The sequence below is a fragment of the Chiloscyllium plagiosum genome, chromosome 6 (assembly GCF_004010195.1).
Source record: "Chiloscyllium plagiosum isolate BGI_BamShark_2017 chromosome 6, ASM401019v2, whole genome shotgun sequence".
NCBI lineage: Eukaryota > Metazoa > Chordata > Chondrichthyes > Orectolobiformes > Hemiscylliidae > Chiloscyllium > Chiloscyllium plagiosum.
This window is the reverse complement of record NC_057715.1, coordinates 116,492,058-116,513,571: the sequence shown is the minus strand read 5'-3', so window position 1 is coordinate 116,513,571 and position 21,514 is coordinate 116,492,058. Positions and strand designations below refer to the sequence as shown.

At 42.1% G+C, this 21,514-nt stretch overlaps 1 long non-coding RNA gene across 1 annotated transcript in view; it reads left to right on the top strand.

Annotated features, from left to right (window-relative positions):
• LOC122550964 overlaps positions 1–21,514 on the top strand; it is a 102,618-nt gene continuing 81,104 nt past the window's right edge. The window contains exon 1 of the long non-coding RNA XR_006311981.1: positions 1–24. This is a non-coding gene — a long non-coding RNA (uncharacterized LOC122550964). The remainder of the gene's footprint in view (positions 25–21,514) is intronic.

Here is a 21,514-nt window from a genome sequence, read left to right as displayed (position 1 = left end):
CGGGGCCTATGCCCTGTGTGTCCTGTGAGTATCCCAACTGTTAACGGGCGGGGGGGAGGGTTCACCGGGAAACTCTGCAGTTGTTTTGTTGTGCTGTGTTTGGAGGGAATTGGCCGTCCTGTGCTGTTTTTATTCCCCCACCTGGCTGCCAGTGCGTCCCTCAACTTGTTTGCCTTCAGTCGAAGCATCGACTTTGTCATGTTTCACACAGCTCGGAGTTTGCAAAAGTTAACGTTTAAAAGTTTGCAAATACCTTGGGGATCTTCTGCTTGTGCATGTGCAGAAGTTTAAAATCCAAGTCTCGCGGTAAACTTTACAGCTAAAACGTGTACTCTCTTGATTTCTGAACCTTAGGGTTTCCGTTTAAACGCAGCCAATTCTCCAACGTCAGGAGACGGGAGCTCTCCCTGATATGTTGTGTTCAATTCCACCTCCTTCGTGTCCCAGTCATCCCAGCCCTTTTGTTTTCAGGAAATACCAGCTACATTTTTGGTTGGTTGGTGGGTTCCAGCCACAGTACGTTGCAGAGCAAATGTTTACATGTGTGTGCATACGCAAAACATATTTGTTTTCAGAATTGCTAGATTTGGAGAGGGGAAATTGGGTTTGCATTTGTCCTCCCGAAGGGGACTGAGTTGGCAAGTTTTCTTGCAGACTTGAGCAGTTTCTTTTTCTCCAGATGAAGCATTTTTTTTTGCAGACATTTGAAATGAGAAGTCCTCTGTGGCGTATACATCCATTATAGATCTCGAGAGAAGCATGACCTTTACAGCGCTCACTGAAAAGGGAAGCAGTGTATGTTTATTGAACTTTTTTTTGCATAGACTACTTGGCCTAATCCTGTTCCTTGTATTTTTTTATGGATGTGTTATTCCACTCTTTGACTCCAATTTGAACAAGACTGGTCCAGCAAGCTCCAGTACTTGAGAAACAGAACGTTATTATGCAAGCAGCATTATTTTTCTTTCACAAAAACTGCAATTGCTTGGACAACTCCAGTCTGGTACCATCTGTGGAGATAACGCAGTTAATTTTGGGTCCTGTGATTTCCAGCATTGGAAGTTTTATTGCTATTTTTCTTTCTTATTCTCTACGGCACCAATTGGGTAATGCAGCCTTTTAATAGAATCATGGAATTTTAGTCCATTAGAGGTCATTCCACCCATCATGTTGATACTGCCTTCCTAAAGAGTTACCCAGCCAGTCCCATTCTCCAGCCTTTTGTCCTTGCACCCCCTCAGTTCATCACTTTTAAATATATATCCAAAATTACAGAATTTTATCAAGTTCACATTTCACTGTCTACTACATTAGGATTTGATCCCTCACCCCCACACATTAGCCTGAGGTTCTGGATGACTAGAGTCAAAAAGTGTGGTGCTGGAAAAGCACAGCCAGTTAGGCGGCATCTGAGGAGCAGGAGTGTTGACATTTCGAGCAGAAGCTGTTTGTCAGGAATGTGAGGGGGGTGGGCAAAGGGGCTATGAGATAAATGGAAGGGGTAGGGTTGTGGGAAGGTAGCTCAAAATGCGATAGGTAGATTGTGATGGTAATAGGCCAGTGAGGAGGATGGAGCAGATAGATGGGAATCTTGCTTCCACCCTCTGTTCTGACTTTTCACCATCACTCCCCACCTTCATCTACCGATTGTCTTCCAAGCTCCCCCCAGCCCCTTCCCCCTCCCATTTATCACTCAGCCCCCTTGACCCCCCCCCCGACATGAAGAGCTTATGCTTGAATGTTGATTCTGCTGCTCCTCAGATGCTGTATGATTGGTTGTGCTTTTCCTGCGCCACAGTTTTTGACTCTTACCTCCATCTGCAGTCCTCTCTTTCTCCTATGTTCTGGATGACTAGTCCAATGGCATTATCATTATGGTACCATCTCCCTGGTAAACTATGCTATACTTAATGTCACTTGAGAGATTAAATTATATTTTTTATTTCCCCTGTATATACAACAAATTTTACTGGTATCTTGTATGGGATTTGAGAGCTGAACTTGTTAAATTCAATGCCAAAAGTGTAAAATTTCTGAGATACTTTGACACTGATTACATTGAGAGTTGTGCAAGGTGTATTTGAAGTTGAAAATGGGATTTTTGCTTTGGGATGTTTGTGGGTTTTTTCAGTTTTGGGTTCCAATGTCACCTGTGTATCCAGTTGAGGCTGTTAATACACCAAAGACTGAATTATCCTTTAATTGTTTATGTTTTCAAAGCTGAAGTTAATTCTTGCAGTTTTGTTTCAATTGATGAGCCAAATGGTGTTGATATTTGGCTTGAATTATGTTTAAAACTAGGAGTCACTGGTTGTTTTCTGACTAGGAATATCTTTGTCAAATGGAGTGCTCCTGATCATTACCCATTGACTGTGCAATGTGCACCAAAAATAGACAGCTGCACAAACTCAGGTCTGGCAGCATTTGTGGGGACAAAGCAAAGTTAATATTTCGAGTTCACTGTCTGTTCATCAGAACTGGCCTACAATGCCTGGAAAGAATGTGATTTATGTGAAATTCACAGTGGAAAGAATGTCTTTTTTTTAACACTTTTATTTTAAACTTTAGGATGTCCCAAAGTGTTTTACAGACAGCTGTAGCAGTTAATTTACTCACAGCACAGTTTCTTTTCCACCTGATATCAGTCATGTTGGATCAGTAGTAAATATTAGCCAAACCACTGTAAAGAACTCCTGATCTTCTGGATCTCGCTGTTGTGAGAGGAGATTGAGACTTTTGCTTCATACTTTGTTCAAAAGGCTGCATATGGGATAGTGTGTATCTCTTCTCCCTCCGTCCCTCTCTCTTTCGCTGCCCACTGCTGCCCCACCACTACCAAAAAAACCCCTTGCAGACTCTCTGGCAGTATGGTACTGACAGGAAAGATGAAGCCAAGGGAAAAAGTGACTGCAAATAGAACAGTAAATGTCTCATCAACTGCTGCGTGACTTTGTAATAACTTCAGTCTTGGTCCTGTCAGGAGAGCAGTAAGACTTTCATTTGAACTCTGTAGGTTGCAATTATATTCTGACCAGTTTCTCAGATTGAGGTTTTTCAAAAGTGGCGGAGTGTTTGTTTTCAGTTAAATTGACGAAGAAGGATATGTGTCACTGACAGGTCCTGAAGGTGCAATACTGTTTTCACTAGTCAAACTGATGTAATTTTTTTTCGCCCTCGGAAAGATTTTTTTCATGTGATAAGTTTGCTTGCTGAGCTGGTAGGTTTGTTCTCAGACATTTCGTCACCATACTAGGTAACATCATCAATGATGAAAATGTGTTGCTGGAAAAGCGCAGCAGGTCAGGCAGCATCCAAGGAGCAGGAGAATCGACGTTTCGGGCATGAGCCCTTCTTCATCAATGAGCCTCCGGTGAAACACTTGTGTTCTGTCCAACATTCTATTTAAGTATCTTGGTCTGTTAAGGTGGGTGATATCATTTCCGGTTCTTTTTCTAAGGTTGATAAATGGGGTCCAACTCGATGTGTTTATTGATGGAATTCCAGTTTGAATGCCAGGCCTCGAGGAATTCCTGTGCGTGTCTCTGTTTAACCTGTCCTAGGATGGGTGTGTTGTCCCAGTCAAAGTGGTGTCCCCCTTCGTCTATGAGTAAGAATACTAGTGATAACTGGTATTGCCTTTTGATGGTTAGTTGGTGTTTGTGTATACTGGTGGCTATTTTCCTGTGTCTGTCCAATGTAGTGTTTGTTGCAGTCCTTGCAGGGTATTTTGTAAATGACATTTGTTTCGTTGGTTGTTGGTACAGGGTCCTTTAGGTTCATCAGTAGCTGTTTCAGTATGTTGATCGGTTTGTGGGCTACCATGATGCCAAGGGGTCGGAGTAGTCAGGTAGTTTAAGAATCGATGGACTGTGTTCATCGGGTACCCATTGTTCTTGAATATGCTATGTAGATATTTTTCTTTTGCTGCTCGTAGTTCCTGGGTGCTGCAGTGTGTAGTGGCCCATTTAAATAATGTCTTGAATCACCTCCGTTTATGGATGTTGGGATGATTGCTCCTGTAGTTAAGTATCTGGTCCATGTGTGTTGCTTTCCTGTAGACACTGGTCTGCAGTTCTCCATTGACTGTTGTAGATATCACAGTGGAACGAACAGTCAATGGAGAACTGCAGACCAGTGTCTACAGGAAAGCAACACACACGGACCAGATACTTAACTACAGGAGCAATCATCCCAACACCCATAAACGGAGGTGATTCAAGACATTATTTAAATGGGCTATTGCACACTGCAGCACCCAGGTATTACGAGCAGCAAAAGAAAAATATCTATACAGCGTCTTTAAGAACCATGGGTAATTGATGAACAAAGTCAGCCAATGCTGAAGCAACTAACCCAAACAAGAAGACACAACATGCCCAGAGACTCTAGCCATACTACCATACATCAAAGACATCTCAGAGATCATTACCAGACTACTCCGACCCCTTGACATCATGGTAGCCCACAAACTGACCAACATAGTGAAACAGCTACTGATGAACCTAAAGGACCCTTTACCAACAACCAGTGAAACGAATGTCATTTACAAAATACCCTGCATGGACTGCAACAAACACTACATTGGACAGACACAGGAAAATAGCCACTGTGTCTACCACCAAAAGACAAGACCAGCTTTCACTAGTATCCTTACACACAGATAAAAAGGGATACCGCTTTGACTGGGGCACCGCATCTATCCTAGGACAGGTTAAACAGAGACACGCACAGGAATTCCTAGAGGCCTGGCACTCAAACCGGAATTCCAGCAATAAACACATCGATTTGGACCCCATTTACCAACCCTTGAGAAAAAGAACTAGAAATGATATCACCCACCTTAACAGACCAAGACACAAATAGAAAGTGGGACAGAACACGAGCACTTCATCGGAGGCTCACTGATGATGTTACCTAGCATGGTGACAAAAAGTCTGAGAAGAAACCTACCAGTTCAGCAAGCAAACTTAGAACCTAAGCCTCAACCTGAGCTACAAATCTTCTCAAAAATTGTAGATTTCTTTCACATTTTAATGGTATTTAGAGACTAAATAATGACTGCTGGAATCTTGCTGAAAATGGAGCTAAGTTGCTGAAACATTTCATCTCAAATTCATCAGATCAGAAGTACAAAGATTCCAAATTTCAAACCATGTAATTTTGTCATTCTTGCACTTGCCTTGACGAATGCAAAATGAAAAGCTTTGGCAACAGTGTTTTTTATGAGCAATGTTTCAAGTTCTGTATAATGAGTTGTTGCTACTGGCAAGCTGATGTGTAAGTAGGAGGTCAGATTTAAGAAAACTGGCCTGGTTAGCAGTGGTGAGGTGAAAACTTTCTTTAAGCAGTGAATTTGATGGCAGTTTCCTTCCCTGAAGGACATTAGTGAACCTGATGGGTTTTTCTGACAATCAACAATAGTCATCATTAGATTATTACTTCTAGGTATTTATTGAATTCCAATTCCACCATCTGCAGTGGTGGAATTCGAACCCTGTCCCAGAATGTTATCTGGGTCTCTAGATTAACAGTCGAGTGATAATATCACGAGGCCATTGCCTCAAATTGTGTAGCTTACAACTTGCTAAGAAGCAATGCGAAGTTAAATCTCTTAAACTTGCAGTCATCAGGACCGAAATACAAGAAAGCACATTTAGAAAATAAGCTGTTCTGGTGCAGTGGTAGTGGTCCAACCTCTGATACAGGATGCCCAAGTTCACCACCTGTGCTGTAATGTTCTTGGATTTGTAAATATAAACTTTGAAGGAAAAGAAGTTTCAACCTCAAAACCAAATGCTTATATTTTCTTAGTAGGGATAAACCTTACCTTGCCTGCCAGGAAGTGTGCAGTGTTGGTTTCTCAGAACAGAAAATACCCATATGAATGCTTCATCTAGTGCTTCTCAAATGTTTTCCCCAGAAGATCTTTTTGAACCTTGAAAATTGTTGTGATCCCCCACATGAGAACTATGGGGTTAGGATGGGGGTGGAGCAACCTGAGAGTGAGGAGAATTCGATGTGAAAGTGAAGACTGCAGATGCTGGAGATCAGAGTCAAGATTGGAGTGGTACTGGAAAAGCATAGCAGGTCAGGCAGCATCTGAGGAGCAGGAGAATCAACATTTTGGGATCATTCTTGATGAAGGGCTCTGCCCGAAACGTCGATTTTCCTGCTCCTCGGATGCTGCCTGACCTGCTGTGCCTTTCCAGCACCACTAATCTTGACCCAGAATCCTGTGAGTTGGAGGCTATTAATTTTCAGGGTACAGTTGTAATAATTTGGCTAGAACATTGAGATGACCAGCACTGCCTTGCAGCTTGCAACCCTAAATATTTAGCACCCTCTCCATTTTAAGAGCCACTGTTTGGACATTGGATATTTCCACTTGTCATTTATTGTGTTGAGCAGTGATCAAAATCCTCCCCAGTTCACAATGATCCTCAAGATGGATGGCCAAGTGGTATTCCTGCTAGTCTAATATTCCAGGGTGCCAGGTAATGTTCTGAGGACCCAAGTTCAAATCCTATGATGGCAGATTGTAGAATTTGAAATGATCCTCAAGATGGATGGCCAAGTGGTATTCCTGCTAGTCTAATATTCCAGGGTGCCAGGTAATGTTCTGAGGAGGAGAAAGTGAGGTCTGCAGATGCTGGAGATCAAAGTTGAAACTTTATTGCTGGAACAGCACAGCAGGTCAGGCAGCATCCAGGGAACAGGAGATTCGACGTTTCGGGCACAGGCCCTTCTTCAGGAATGTTCTGAGGACCCAAGTTCAAATCCTATGATGGCAGATTGTAGAATTTGAAATCAATAATAAATCAGGAATTAAGAGTTGAATGAGGACTGTGAAAACTTTGTCAATTGTTGAAAAAAACTGTTTGGTTTACTAATGTCTTTGAGAGAAGAAAACTGTTGTCCTTAACTGTTCTGCCCTGCACATAACTCAAGCCCACAGCAATGTGGCTAACTCTTACTCTTAGGAATGGGCAATATATTCTGGCTGAGCTATTGATACCCACATCCCATGGATGAAGAGAAAAAAATTAAATGTTTGACAATGGCAAATCCTTTTGGATTGTGAATATTTCTTTCACAAACCCCAGAGTATTTAAACAAGAGAACAGTGTTGATGTGAGAACTAATCCTTGTGGGACTTTAAAATGACTCAGGCAACATCAACTTCCATTTCTACAGTGCCTTTAATGAAACAAAACATTCCAACAGTCAGAGCTATTATCAAAAATAGTTGAAACTCAGTCACACAAAATACTAAAGTGGTGATCAAAGGTTGGTTGTGGTACAAAGTTCACATTTAATTCATTAATAAATTTTGCTGATGATCTAGTTACAAATTTTGGACTGTAACTAAACTGTCAGTTACTACATTAACATCTTGCATGATTCTGTGTCAAATATTTTTCACATCCATTTATCTCATTGGAGTTCAACAGAACTGTGTGCTTGTGGTTAATTCCCTTTTGCAAAGTAGGATTCTGAACTAAACTGCTTCCTTTGTGTTATTTTGAGCCTTGGTGGATCTTTGTGCAAATCATTTTGACCACTTCTATTGACACATTTAGTAAGTCAAATTGAGTTTATGGGTACAGGAGTAGGCCAATTAGCCTCTTAAGTCTATTCTGCCATTCAATAAGATCATGTCTGATTTGTAGCCAAACTTCATATATCTGCCTTTGGCCCATATTCCTTAATACCTTTGCTTAAACAAACATGAGTCCATCCCATATTTAAAATGTAATAACTGATCCAGCAACTGATGCCATTTGTGAAAGAGAGTTTCAAACCTCTACCACCCTGCTTAGCTTGACCCTCAGTCTTTGTTAAGATTTGGGCTGAGCCAGCACATCTTCGTCAAGGGATGGTCGTGTCTCACAAATATGTTAGAATTCTATGAGGCAGTAATGAGTAACTTAGACAAAGGAGAGCGAGTGGACTTAATTAATTTGGATTTGCAGAGGCTTTTGACAAGGTGCTGCACAGGAGGCTGCTAAATAAGATAAGAGCCCAAGGTGTTAAGGGCAAGGTACTGGCATGGATAAAGGATTGATTGACAGGCAGAACGCAGAGTGTGGGGGAAAAGCAGTCGTTTTCAGGATGGCAGGCAGTGATCTGTGGAGTCCTGCAGATGTTGGGATCACAACCACTCATGATATATGTTAATGATCTGAGTGAAGCAATTGATATTATTTCTAAGCTTACGAACTGCACAAAGATAGGTGGAGGGATAGGTGGTGTTGAGGAAGTGGGAAGGCTGCAGAGGACTTGGATGGGCGAGGAGAGTGGGCAAAGATGTGACAGAATACATTGTGAGACAAAGTGAGGTTATGTACTTTGGTAGGAATAATAAAGATGTAGATTATTTTCTAAATAGATTAGATTACATTACAGTGTGGAAACAGGCCCTTCGGCCCAACAAGTCCACACTGACCCGCCGAAGTGCAACCCACTACATTTACCCCTTGCCTAACACTACGGGCAATTTAGCATGGCCAATTCACCTGACCTGCACATCTTTTGGACTGTGGGAGGAAACCGGAGCACCCGGAGGAAACCCACGCAGACACGGGTGGAACATGCAAACTCCACACAGTCAGTCGCCTGAGGCGGGAAATGAACCCGGGTCTCTGGCGCTGTGAGGCAGCAGTGCTAACCACTGTGCCACTGTGCCACCGTGCCGCCCAAATAGGGAAAGGCTTTGGAAATCTGAAGCATAAATGGACTTGGGAGTCCTAGTTCAGGATTCTGTTAAGATTACGTAGGTTCAGTTGGCAGTTAGGAAGACAGATGCAATGTTAGCATTCTTTCAAGAGGGCTGGAATTCAAGAGCAGGGATGTACTGCTGAGGCTATGTAAGACTGCATTTTGAACATTGCAAGTCCTTTTGGACCCTGTACCTAGGCAAGGATGTGCTGGCCTTGAGAAATGATTGAGGACTCTGGATCTATATTTGATGGAGTTTTGAAATATGAGAGGGATCTGATTGAAACTTACAGAATACTGAGGGGCTTGGATAGAGCTGGCGTGAAGATGTTTCCACTGCTAGGAGAGAGTAGGACCCAGCCTGAGAGTGAAAGGATGACCCTTTAGAACTGAAATGAAGAGAAATTTCTTCAACCAGAGGGTGATTATTGTACGGAATTCATTGTCACAGTGGGCTGTGGAGGCCAACTCATTAAGTATATTTAAGACAGAGGTAAGTTCTTGATTAGTAATGGGATCAAGGGTTACAGGGAGAAGGCAAGAGAATGGATTTGAGAAATGCATCAGTCATGATGGAGCAGACTTGATGAGCTGAGTGGCATAATTATGCTGTATGCCTTATGGTCTGACCATAATTTTTCAACAATACCCCCTGTTCTACAATCACCAGCAAGTTGAAATATTTTATCTTTATCTATCCTGTCTTTTCCTGTTAATATCTTGAAGATTTTGATCAGATCAGCCCTTAACCTTCTAAAATCTAGAGAAGACAGGCCTGATTTATATAAACTCTCCTCAAACTTAACTCAGGAAGTACAGGTGTCATTCTTGTAAATGTACCTTTATACTCCGGTACTGCTGCCCAGGTAGGTGCAGCAAGCACTGGTTCATGCTGCTGAAGGTCCCGCAGGTTTGGTTGCTTGCAGGTAAATACAGAATGTGATGTGTAACAATATCATGTGGTTCAGGAAGAAATTGGTCCAGTGTTTGTAAACCAGTCTAGGGATTGCTGCTCCATTCACTCCACATCCTGGATCAGGGAAGAGAAATATCTGACAATTTATTTGCTGCAATTACTGCAGTAAAGTATTCACAATAACATTGTTAAATAAAAAGTAAACATATAAAGAGATCCAGGACCTGCTCAAAAAGATAGGTTTTAAAGTGCATTTTAAAGAAGGAGAAAGATAAAGATTTGGGGAAGGAATTCCAGTGCTTTGGCAAGGCACTTGAAGACATGGCTGTCAGTGGCAAAAATAAATCAGAAAGCAGTCAGAATCAGAAGAGCATGATTACTCTGGATTATTGTTGAACAAGAGGTATTTATAGAAATGTACAAAGTTAAAAACCACACAACACCAGGTGATAGTCCAACAGGTTTATTTGGAAGCTCTTGCTTTCGGAGCACTGTTCCTTCATCAGGGGTTGTCGCCTGATGATACAACCACCTGATGAAGGATCAGCGCTCTGAAAGCTAGTGCTTTCAAATGACTATCACCTGGTGTTGTGTGAATTTTAACTTTGTATCTCCAGTCTGACACCACCGTCTCCAAATCATTTATTGAGATGGACTTGATAAAGTCATGAGGTTTGGTTTGGTAACTTGTTTTGCCCAAAGAATGGCTCACCTGCTGAGACCAAAATTTGGGGCAGGAGCAAGCAATTTAACTCTTCAAGCCTGTTCAGTATGATCAAGGCAGATCACCTGTCTTGTTAAATTTTCCTGTTTGCTTCCCACAGCCCTGATTCCTTTAAAATCATAAAGTTATCCAAGACAAAAGCTGGAAAATTATAAGCCGATTAGCCTAACCTCTCTTGTAGGTAAAATTCTAGAATCCATCGTTAAGGATGAGATTTCTAAATTCTTGAAGTGCAGGGTAGGATTAGAACAAGTCAGCATAGATTTAGTAAGGGGAGGTTATGCCTGACAAACCTGTTAGAATTCTTTGAAGAGGTAACAAGTAGGTTATACCGGGAAAGGTCAGTAGATGTTATCTATCTAGACTTCCAAAAGGCCTTTGAATAAGGTGCCTCATGGTGGTAGGCTGCTGAGTAAGGTGAGGGCCTATGGTGTTTGAGGTGAACTACTGGCATGGATTGAGGATTTGCTGTCTGACACAAAGCAGAGAGTTGGGATAAAAGGTTCTATTTTGGAATGGCAGCAGGTGACATGTGTGGTCTTGCAGGGTTCAGTGTTGGGGCCACAGCTGTTCACTTACTATGTTCATGATCTGGATGAAGGGACTGGGGCATTCTAGCGAAGTTCACCGATGATACGAAGTTAGGCGGACGGGCAGGTAGTTCTGAGGAGGTAGGGAGGCTGTAGAAAGAGTTAGACAGTTTAGGAGAGTGGTCCAAGAAATGGCTGGTGAAATTCAACATGAGCAAGTGCACTTTGGAAAAAAGAATACAGGCATGGACTATTTTCTAAATGGTGAGAAAATTCATAAAGCCAAAGTACAAAGAGATCTGGGAGTGCTAGTCCAGGATTTGTAAAGGTTGATTTGCAGGTTGAGTCCGTGATTAAGAAAGTAAATGTAATGTTGTCATTTATCTCAAGAGGGTTGGAACATAAAAGCAGCGACGTGCTTCTGAGACTTTATTAAAGCTCTAGTTAGAATCCATTTAGAATACTGTGTCCAATTTTGGGCCCCACACCAGGAGGGACATACTGGCACTGGAGCATGTTCAGCTAGGAGATACAATATTTGGAGTAGAATGACAGTGTTATTGTCAGTAAATTTGATGAATGTTGGTTGATACAGTGTGTCCACAGAGAGCTTTTGCTTTGTTTATTTAATGTATTGATTTCACCAATGATTATAAACATTGTACACAGACGTGATGCAATTTTGGTTCTATAGTATACTTAATGCCTGTCTTCTATGTATGGCATCCAGAAAGGTCTAGGTTAATGGCTACTGAACTTTTGACAAGAGAGCATAATTTATTTATCTGCTGAACGTTTTCTATGATCCTATGGACAGGTGTCGACATCTGCATCTACTATCCGGCTTTGCTGAAATCCTGGTAACAGGGTTCAATACAGTTGGTTTTAACATAGAATGGTACAGCATAGTACAGGCCCTTCGGGCCTCTATGTTGTGCCAGTCTTTTATCCTTTTCTAAGATCAGACTAACCTACAAGAAACCTTTCTTCCATATGCCTATACAAGAGTCACTTAAATGTTCATAATGTTTCTGACTCTTCTACCACTGCTGCCAGTGTATTCCACGCACCCATCACTCTGTAAAGAACCTGCCTCTGACATCTCCCCTAAACCTTCCTCCAATTACCTTAAAATTATGCCCCCTCATGATAGACATTTCCACCTTAAGAAAATGTCTCTAGCTATCCACTCTGTGCTTCTCAACATCTTGTACACCTCTGTCAAGTCACCTCTCATCTTTCTTTGCTCCAGTGAGAAAAGCCCTAGCTCCCTCAACCTTTCTTCTTAACACGTGCCCCCCAGTCCAGGCAGCATCCTGGTAAATCTCCTCTGCACCCTTGCTAAAGCTTCCAAATTTTACTATAGTGAGGCAACCGGAACTGAATGCAATATTCCAAGTGTGGTCTAACAGGGCTTTGTCAGGCTGCACTATAACCTCGTGACTCTTAAAATCAGTCCCCTTGCTAATGAAAAACAACACACCGTGCGCCATCTTAACAGCCTTATCAACTTGGGTGACAACTTCGAGGGATCTATGGACTTGGACCCCAAGATTCACCTGTTCCTTCCCATTGCCAAGAATGTTGCCTGTATCCTGCATTTACATTTTCCAGGTTGACCTCCATCTGCCACTTCTCACCCCAATTCTGCATCTTGTCAATGTTCCATTACAACCGCCCTTCACACTATCCACCACTCCATCAACTTTCATGTCATCAGCAAACTTACTAACCCACCCTTCCCTTTCCTCATGCAAGTCATTTATAAAAATCATGAAGAACGGAGGTCCCAGAACCAATCCCTGCAGAACAGCACTGGTCATCAAGCTCCAGTCTGAATACTTTGCATCTGCTACCACTGTCTGTCTTCTATGGGCCAGCTAATTCTATATCCCAACAGCCAGATTTCCCTGTATCCCAAACCTCCTTACTTTCTGAATGTGCCTACCATGGGGAACCTTATCAAATAGCAGAAAGTGATGCTGCAGATGCTGGAGATCAGAGTTGAAAATGTGTTGCTGGAAAAGCACAGCAGGTCAGGCAGCATCCAAGGAGCAGGAGAATCGACGTTTCGGGCATGAGCCCTTCTTCAGGAGTCCTGAAGAAGGGCTCATGCTCGAAACGTCGATTCTCCTGCTCCTTGGATGCTGTCTGACCTGCTGTGCCTTTCCAGCAACACATTTTCGGCTCGAACCTTGTCAAATGCCTTGCTAAAACCCATGTACGCCACATGCACTGCACCACATGCATCAACGTGTTTTATCACTTCCTCAAAGAATTCCATAAGGTTTGTGAGGCATGATCTGCCCCAATGTTGACTATCTCTAATCAAACTATGGTTTTCCAAGTAATCATAAACCCTCTCTCTCAGAATCCTCTCTAGTTATTTGTTCACCACTGAGGTAAGACTGACTGGTTTGTAATTCCCAGGGTTATCCCTATTCCCTTTCTTGAACAAGGGAATAACTTTTGCCACCCTCCAATCATCAGGCACTATTCCAGGGAACAGTGTGGGCGCAAAGATCATCACCAAAGGTGCAGCAATGTCTTCCCATGCTTCCTGTAGTAACCTTGGGTGTATCTGGTGTGGCCCAGATCTTGCCTCATGTATTTCAAAGTTTTCAGCACATCATCTTTCCTAACATCAACTTGTTCAAGCATATCAGTCTGTTTCAAGCTGTCCTCAGAAACATCAAAGTCCCTCTCAGTAGTGAATTCTGAAACAAAGTATTTATTAAGGACCTCCCCTGCTTCTTCTGACTCCAGGCACAAGTTCCCTCCACTATCCCTGATCGGCCCCACCCTCATGTTCCTCATGTAAGTATAGAATGCCTTGAGGTTTCCCTTAATCCTACCAATGAAAGCTTTTTCATGCCCCCTTCTAGCTCTCCTGATTCCATTCTTCAGTTCCTTCCAGGCTACCTTGTAAAGCCCTGTCTGATCCATGCTGCTTCAAACTTAAGTAAGTTTCCTTCTTACACTGAAAGACTGAAGCGACTGGGCTTGTATACCCTTGAGTTTTGAAGATTGAGAGGGGATCTGATTGAGACGTATAAGATTATGAAAGGATTGGACACTCTGGCAGTAGGAAACATATTTCCACTGATGGGTGAGTGGCGAACCAGAGGACACAGCTTAAAAACACGGGGTAGACCATTTAGGACAGAGCTCAGGAGAAACTTCTTCACCCAGAGAGTGGTGGCTGTGTGGAATGCTCTGCCACAGGGGGCAGTGGAGGCCCACTCTCTGGATCCATTTAAGAAGGAGTTGGATAGAGCTCTCAAAGATAGTGGAATCAAGGGTTATGGAGATAAGGCAGGAACAGGATACTGATTAGGAATGATCAGCCATTATTATATTGAATGGCGGTGCAGGCTCGAAGGGCTGAATGGCCTACTCCTGCACCTATTGTCTATTGTCTTGACTAGATGTTCCACATCCTTTGTCACCCAAGGTTCTTACAACCTACCATCTCTTCCTTGCCTCAGTGGGCCAAGTCTGTCTGCCACTATCAGCAAGTGCTTCCTAAACAACCTCCACATTTCTGTTGTGCATTTCCCTGAGAACATCTGTTCCCAATTTGGGAGTGGATGGGACTGGTTGAATCTGTTTTGGGAATTTCACGTGGTCTATGGAAAGCAACATTTGACTCTAATCTTTTATTTGCTACACTTTTCTGTTCTCATTTGAAAACCACAAAGCAAGCAGAGCAGAAATGAGGAGTGGATGACTGTCTACAATGAAGGTAGTCTGTCACTTTTCGTTCTGTTGTACTGTGTGAGTCCCTGGATTGGGTTTACCTTGTAATCTGCAAACTCATGCTGTACAAGGAAATATATTGAACACTTATTTGAATCTCTGGATAGCTATTCTTCATGAACATACTAATTCTGAAATTGTTTTGCTAATTACTAAATCTAACTACAAATACATTTGAAGGGTTGGACTGAAAATGGAAATTGCTCCATTATAAAACTTGCTGTGGTTGCAGAGGTGATGAAGCCTGTGCTTTTTGAGTGAATGTCCTTGTCTTGCCACAAATTCTTTACTCCTGTCCCACACCCTAGTCACTATCGTTGTTACCCTTCCTGTACATCACTAGGTCTTGTTACTGGACTCATAACCTAGATCGAGGAGAAAGTGAGGTCTGCAGATGCTGGAGATCAAAGTTGAAACTTTATTGCTGGAACAGCACAGCAGGTCAGGCAGCATCCAGGGAACAGGAGATTCGACGTTTCGGGCACAGGCCCTTCTTCAACTCATAACCTAGATCCCCAGGCTAATGTTCTGGGCACGTGTGTTCTAATCCAAACATGGCAGATGGTGAAATTTTAAATACAATGAAAATTTGGGGAAAAATAATGTTTGGCAACTTTATAAACACGGCTGATTGTTATAAAACCCATTTGCTTTGCTAATATCTTTTAAAGAAGGAAATGTATTGTCTGGCCTGGCTTAAAATGAGACTGCAGGCCCACAACAAGATTGTTAACTGACCTCTGGGTAATTGGAGATGGCTAATAAGTACTGGTTTAGCCAGTGACAGCCACATCCCTTGAACAAATAGAAAGATCAAGTTCCCTCCCCTCCAAAAATATGCCCATCTTACATTGCTTGAAGTTGCAGAAAGTGATTTACCTTGAAGTATCTTGGGATTTTTTTGGCCATTTTCTCTGAGATGTCAGAATAAGATAACACCTTCTTGAAAGTGGTATAGGAGTGTAAAAAAATGTTGTGTGTAAATGTGTGAAGGTGAAACTGGTTTCTCGCCTGAGCTGAATGGTGAAAACCACTAGTTATGCTTATGACATTTGCTTTTAGTGCTTCAGCTGTTTGTAATTCTGTTTCAAAACGGTTTCCTGTGATTAGCTGGTTTTAGAGGTTTCACCTCTTTCTTGCCACAGTCATCTTTTTGCTGAAGATGCTGTCTTGATTTGGGACATAGTCTGAGATGCCCAACACAGAAAAAGGCTCTTCAGCTGGTCAAAAACAACCACTTAACTATTCTATCCTATTTTCTTGACCCAAAATATTCTATGGCTTGGCATTGCAAGTGCACATCTAGATAAATCTTTAATGTTATGAAGATTTCTGCCTTTGCATGCAGTGATTTCCAGATTCCAACTGCCCTCTGGGAGAAAAAGATTTTCCCCATATCTTCTCAAAATCTTCTGTCCCTTCCTTCCATCAACGGAAATAGTTTCTTTGCCCGATCTTTGTTGTGGAGGTGCCCGTGTTGGAGTAGTTGGACAAGGTCAAAAATCACTTGATATCAGGTTATAATTCAACAGGTTTATTTGAAAACACAAGCTCTCAGCGACTTGCTCCTCCTCCAGGTACTGGTGAGACAGGAGACACCACGTACGGAATTTATAAGTAAGAGATCGAATGGACATACAACTGATGGGAAAGTATTGAACAAACTTTTAAATCTTTTATCAGTTAGAATGGCAATGCAGGTTTCGATTGATTAGTATACAAATCCCAGAATTTCTTTCAAGTCACTGTGTGGCATTTTATAAGTTCCCACTTTGGAAATAAAACCAGTCGGATTCCAGGTTAAGACATAGACAGATTCTTAACAAGGCCTCACACCTAAAAGGTATTGTCTGACCTGAGATGTCACCTCTTTTATTCTGAGAAAATTTTAAATTACCTCAGGGAGGTTACTGAAAGAAATTCTGGGATTTGCATATTAATCAATTGAAACCTGCATCTCCATTCTAACTGATTTAACAGCCATTTTAGGCTTGTTCAATACATTCGTATCAGTTGTGAGAGCCTTTGATCTTTTACTTATAAATCATGTGTGTGACATCTCCTGTCTCACCAGCACCTGAAGAAGGAGCAAGGCTCTGAAAACTAGTGTTTTCAAATAAACCTGTTGGATTATAACCTGGTGTTGTCATTTTTGACGTTATGCCTTTCATAATCTTATAGATCTCAATCATGTCCCATCTCAATCTGCTCTGCTCGAAGAAAGCAACCAGAGTCTATCCAATCTCTCTTCATAACTGAAATTCTCCAGTAAATTGATGAAATTACAAATTGCAGTTCTTCAAACACTTTCAAAAATGGCAAACGCTTTTGTGTACATTTCCACAATTTGTCACCACCATCTTGATAAATCTCCTCTATACCATCTCCAGTGCTATTATATCCCTCTTATAATGGTGGATTCCAGAACTGGACACAATTCTCTAGCTGTGGCCTAACCTGTGATTTATGCAGTTCCAGCATAACACCCCTCCTTAAAATCTCTGCCTCAGCTAATAAAGGCAAATATACCTAACTAGTTTATCCCCATGTCCTGATACCTTCAGGGACCGGTGTTCATGCACACCAAGTTCCTTATATCCTCTCTGTTCCCTGGGGTTTAATCATTCATTTTGTATTCCATTTTGTTTGCCCAAGTACATCCCCTCACACTTAGCTGGATTAAATTTCATCTGTTACTGATCAACCCATCTGATCAGCCCATCTATATCCTCATGTAAACTAAGGGTTTACTCCTCACTATTTGCCACTCAATTTTTATATCATCTCCAAACATCATAATTAACCCTCTTAAATTCAACGCTCGTTTATATATACCATGAATAACCAAGGACCCATCTCTGTTCTCTGCAGAACTCCAGTGGACACAGGCTTCCAGTCATAAAAACGCTTCTTGGTCATCACCCTCTGCTTCCTGCCACTCAGCCAAGTAGAATTAGCTAAATTTTCTTAGAAAAGATAAAAGCCCATGGGATCTATCGGTCACCCATGTGGGACTTATCAAGCCTTGCTGAAGAATCTATATATCCAATCACCTCTTCAAAAAATTCAATCGAGTTGGCCAGACGGGGCCTCATCTTAACAAAACTGTTCTGACTGTTCTTGATTAATTCCTTACTATCCAACTGCAGAATAAGTCACTCATTGCTTCCAATAGTTTCTCATCACGGAGGTCATCTTCCAAATGTAGTGTGATTCAAATGTCTACTGTTTTCTTGATATCTTCACTTGTTTGCAGGAGGCACAGGGTGACTGCTTCCCACTTTGTCTTTTAGTTTAGTCACAGTTTACAGTGCCTGGAAATGAATGGCTATCTTCAGGCTTGAGCTGCTTCTTACTGCAGAGCAAAAACAGCTTCTCCAAAGGTACCTGGTTTCTGCCAAAACATTCACACCCTCAAGCTCTTTGGCTATTTGGGAGCCAATCATTTGTTGTTGGTCGGCAGAAGGCCTTTGTCATCAATAATTGATCACTCGTCCACAGACCAATCAGTTGTTGACAGCCAAGCTTCATTTATATATATCCCTTGGCTCCAGTTTGTCTGCAAACTCAGCTTCCATGATTGAACAAGCAGCTGTGTGAACAGTACTTAGAATGATTGAGTTATTCGGTTTTTAAAAATACAGCAGTACTTCAGCAATTCTTGGTTTTCAAAACATTCTTTCCTATTTCAGTCCACATTCAAAAATACAGATAAAAAGATAGTCTTTGCAAGATTTAGAATCTGCTGCTGATATTCACAACTCCACTGTTAAAATAGAAGTCACCACAGTTGAGGGAAAGGTAAGTAAACATGCTGGTGTGAAATGAATAGATGGTTGTGCAAGTAGAGCAAGATGAGATGTGGCAGGAAGCTCTTGTGCTTAAATACTGGTATTGGTCAGTGCTGTACATGCTGTGTCCTTGTGTGCCTGTTCTGGACTGTTTGTTCTGATATGGCCTGATGCTATAAGAAGGTTTTACTGAAACTGTTCTTTGCTTACATACAGTTGTTCTGCAGATAACTGATTTCAAAGAATAAATGCCAATAATTGCATTGTAGACTCTCAAACTTCATTTTCAGTAATGATATCCTATAGTGGTAGCTCATTGGCTGGTTTGCAGTTCAAAATGACACTAAGAACGTGGGTTCAATACCTGCACCAGCCTAGATTACCTGAAGGACATTCCTTCTCAATCTGTCCCCTTGCCTAAGGCATGTTGACCCTCTGGTTAAACCACAGACAGGTGTCCATCTCTAATGAGGGAACAGCCCTATGTCCAATATGTGACTAAACTTTGCATTTGAGAAGTTTTTCCTTCAGGTATGTTTGTTTGGCTTGTGTATCTGTAGAATTTTAGAAAATGAAAGAATTTGCATAAAACCCTTCTCAGTAAGTCTCACATTAATTTATGGATAATTAATTATTCGTTGAAGTTTATTTCATTCACACATAGGATTTGGGCATTGCAGGTTGGCCAGCATTTGTTGCCCATCTTTACCTGTGCGTGTGAAAGTGTTGGTGAGCTGCAACCTTTTTAGATGAATAAAAGGTAATAGAGGCCATAAATGGATGTTGGGCCACTGGAGCATGAGGCTGAAGAGTTAGTAATGGGGAACAAAGAAATGGTCGAAGAACTAAATAGGACTTTGCACTATTCTTCACCAGTAGCAAACCAGAGTCCCAGAAGTCAGAGATAAGTGTAGTGGCTATCACTATGGAGAAGGTGCTGAGAAGACAGGAGAATGGGGTTGAGAAATATATCTGCCATGATCAAATGGTGGAGCAGTTTCGATGGGCCACAGGATGTTGCCAGGGTTGGAGGATTCCAGCTAAATAGGTTGAAATAGGCTAGACAGCATGGGACTGTTTTCTCTGGAGTGTCAGAGGCTGAGAGGTGACCTTATAGAGGTTTATAAAATCAAGAGGGATATGGATAAGGTAAATAGTCAGTCTTTTCCCTGGGTTGGGTGAGTCCAGAACTAGAGGGCATAGGTTTAGGGTGAGAGGGGAAAGATATAAAAGGGACCTGAGGGGCAACTTTTTCACGCAGAGGGTGGTACGTGTATGGAATGAGCTGCCAGAGGAAGTGGTGGAGGCTGGTACAATAACAACATTTAAGAGGCATTTGGATGGGTATATGAATGGGAAGGGTTTGGAGGGATATGGGTCAGGTGCTGGCAGATGGGACTAGATTGGGTTGGGATATCTGGTCAGCATGGACAGGTTGGACAAAAGGGTCTGTTTCCATGCTGTACATCTCTATGACTATGATTCTATGACTCTGTTTTCAGTTGCCTAGACCTTTTGTTTTGACTAAACTGTTCATTTCCCCTGTTATCCAATGTTCCAGCATCCTGCCCTTCATTTCCACAGGAACATGTCTGTCCTGCACTCTAATCAACTGATCTTTAAAAGACTGTCACATATCAGATGTGGATTTACCCTCAAACAGCCGCTCCCAATCCATACTCTCCTATTCTTGCATAATTCGGTTATAGTTGGCCTTCTCCAATTTAACACCATTGTCTGAAGTCCACTGTTGACCTTATCCATAAGTATTTGAAAACTTATGGAATTATGGTCAGTATTCCTAAAATGGTCACCCACTGAAACTTTGATCACACTGGGCTCACTTAACAATACCAGGTCCAGTGGGACCCCCTCCCTTTTGGAGTATTCACATACTGTTTCAAAAAAACCGTCCCGGACGCACCTAACAAATTGCTCCCCATCAAAACTCCTGGCACTAAGGGAGTCCCAGTCAATATGGGGGAAGTTAACAATACTACCTCAACATCCCTGTTTTCACATCTTTCCATAATCTGACTACATACATCTTCCTCTATCTCCCGCTGGCAGCTGAGAGGTTTCTAGTACAATCCCAGCATTGAGATTGCACCCTTCCTACTCCTGAGCTCTCTCTGTAATGCCTTGCTACAAGATCCCTACATCAACACAGCTGTGATATACTCCCTAACCAGTAATGCTGCTGCTTTTGTCTTGTCTAAAACATTGATATCCTGGGACATTAAGCTGCCTATCCTGATCCTCTTCCAACCGTGTCTCTGTGATAGCAACAATATGATAATGGCATGCGTTAATCCAGGCTGAGTTCTTATCTGTTCTACTTCTTGCATTCAAGCAAACATAGTCCAAGCCTCCAGTCAGCTGAACTCAACAATCGCTCCCTGACTGCTATTCCTCTTAGCTATGTTTGCTTTAGACTCAAGCTCGTTGCCAGTCCCAGTACTTAATAACTTGCTGTTCTCGTTGCCAACCCACTACCACATTGGTTTGAGACTTTCTGACTGGCACTATCCAACTTCCTTGCCAGGATATTGGTGCCCCTCCATTTTTGATGTAATCTGTCCTTTTCAGATTTCACCTTCTGTGGAAGACATTCCAACGAACCACATATCTGAAGCCCTCCCCACCAACTCTTTAGCCATGTGTTCAATTCTACTCTGTCTCTGTTGCTCACTTCAGTAGCACATGGCACGGAGAGTGATCCTGAAATTACTACTCCCAATGTCCTGTTTTTTAGTTTACTACCTAACTCCCTAAATTGTAGTTAGAAGACCTTGTCACTCTTCCTACTTATGTCATTTGTGCTAATATAGACAATTACTTCAGTCTTTTTACTCTCCCATTTCAGGATGCCCTTTACTTACTCAGACATTATGACCTGGCACCTAGGAGACAACACACCATCCTGGAGCCCTTCTTGCAGCCATAGAAACCTATTTGTGCCTCTGACTATTGAATCTCCAATTACCATTGCTTTGTCCCTCCCTTCTGTTCAGCAACCATGGTGTCACTGCTCTGGCTGCTGCTGCTGCTATCACATGGTGGGCTCATCCGTCCT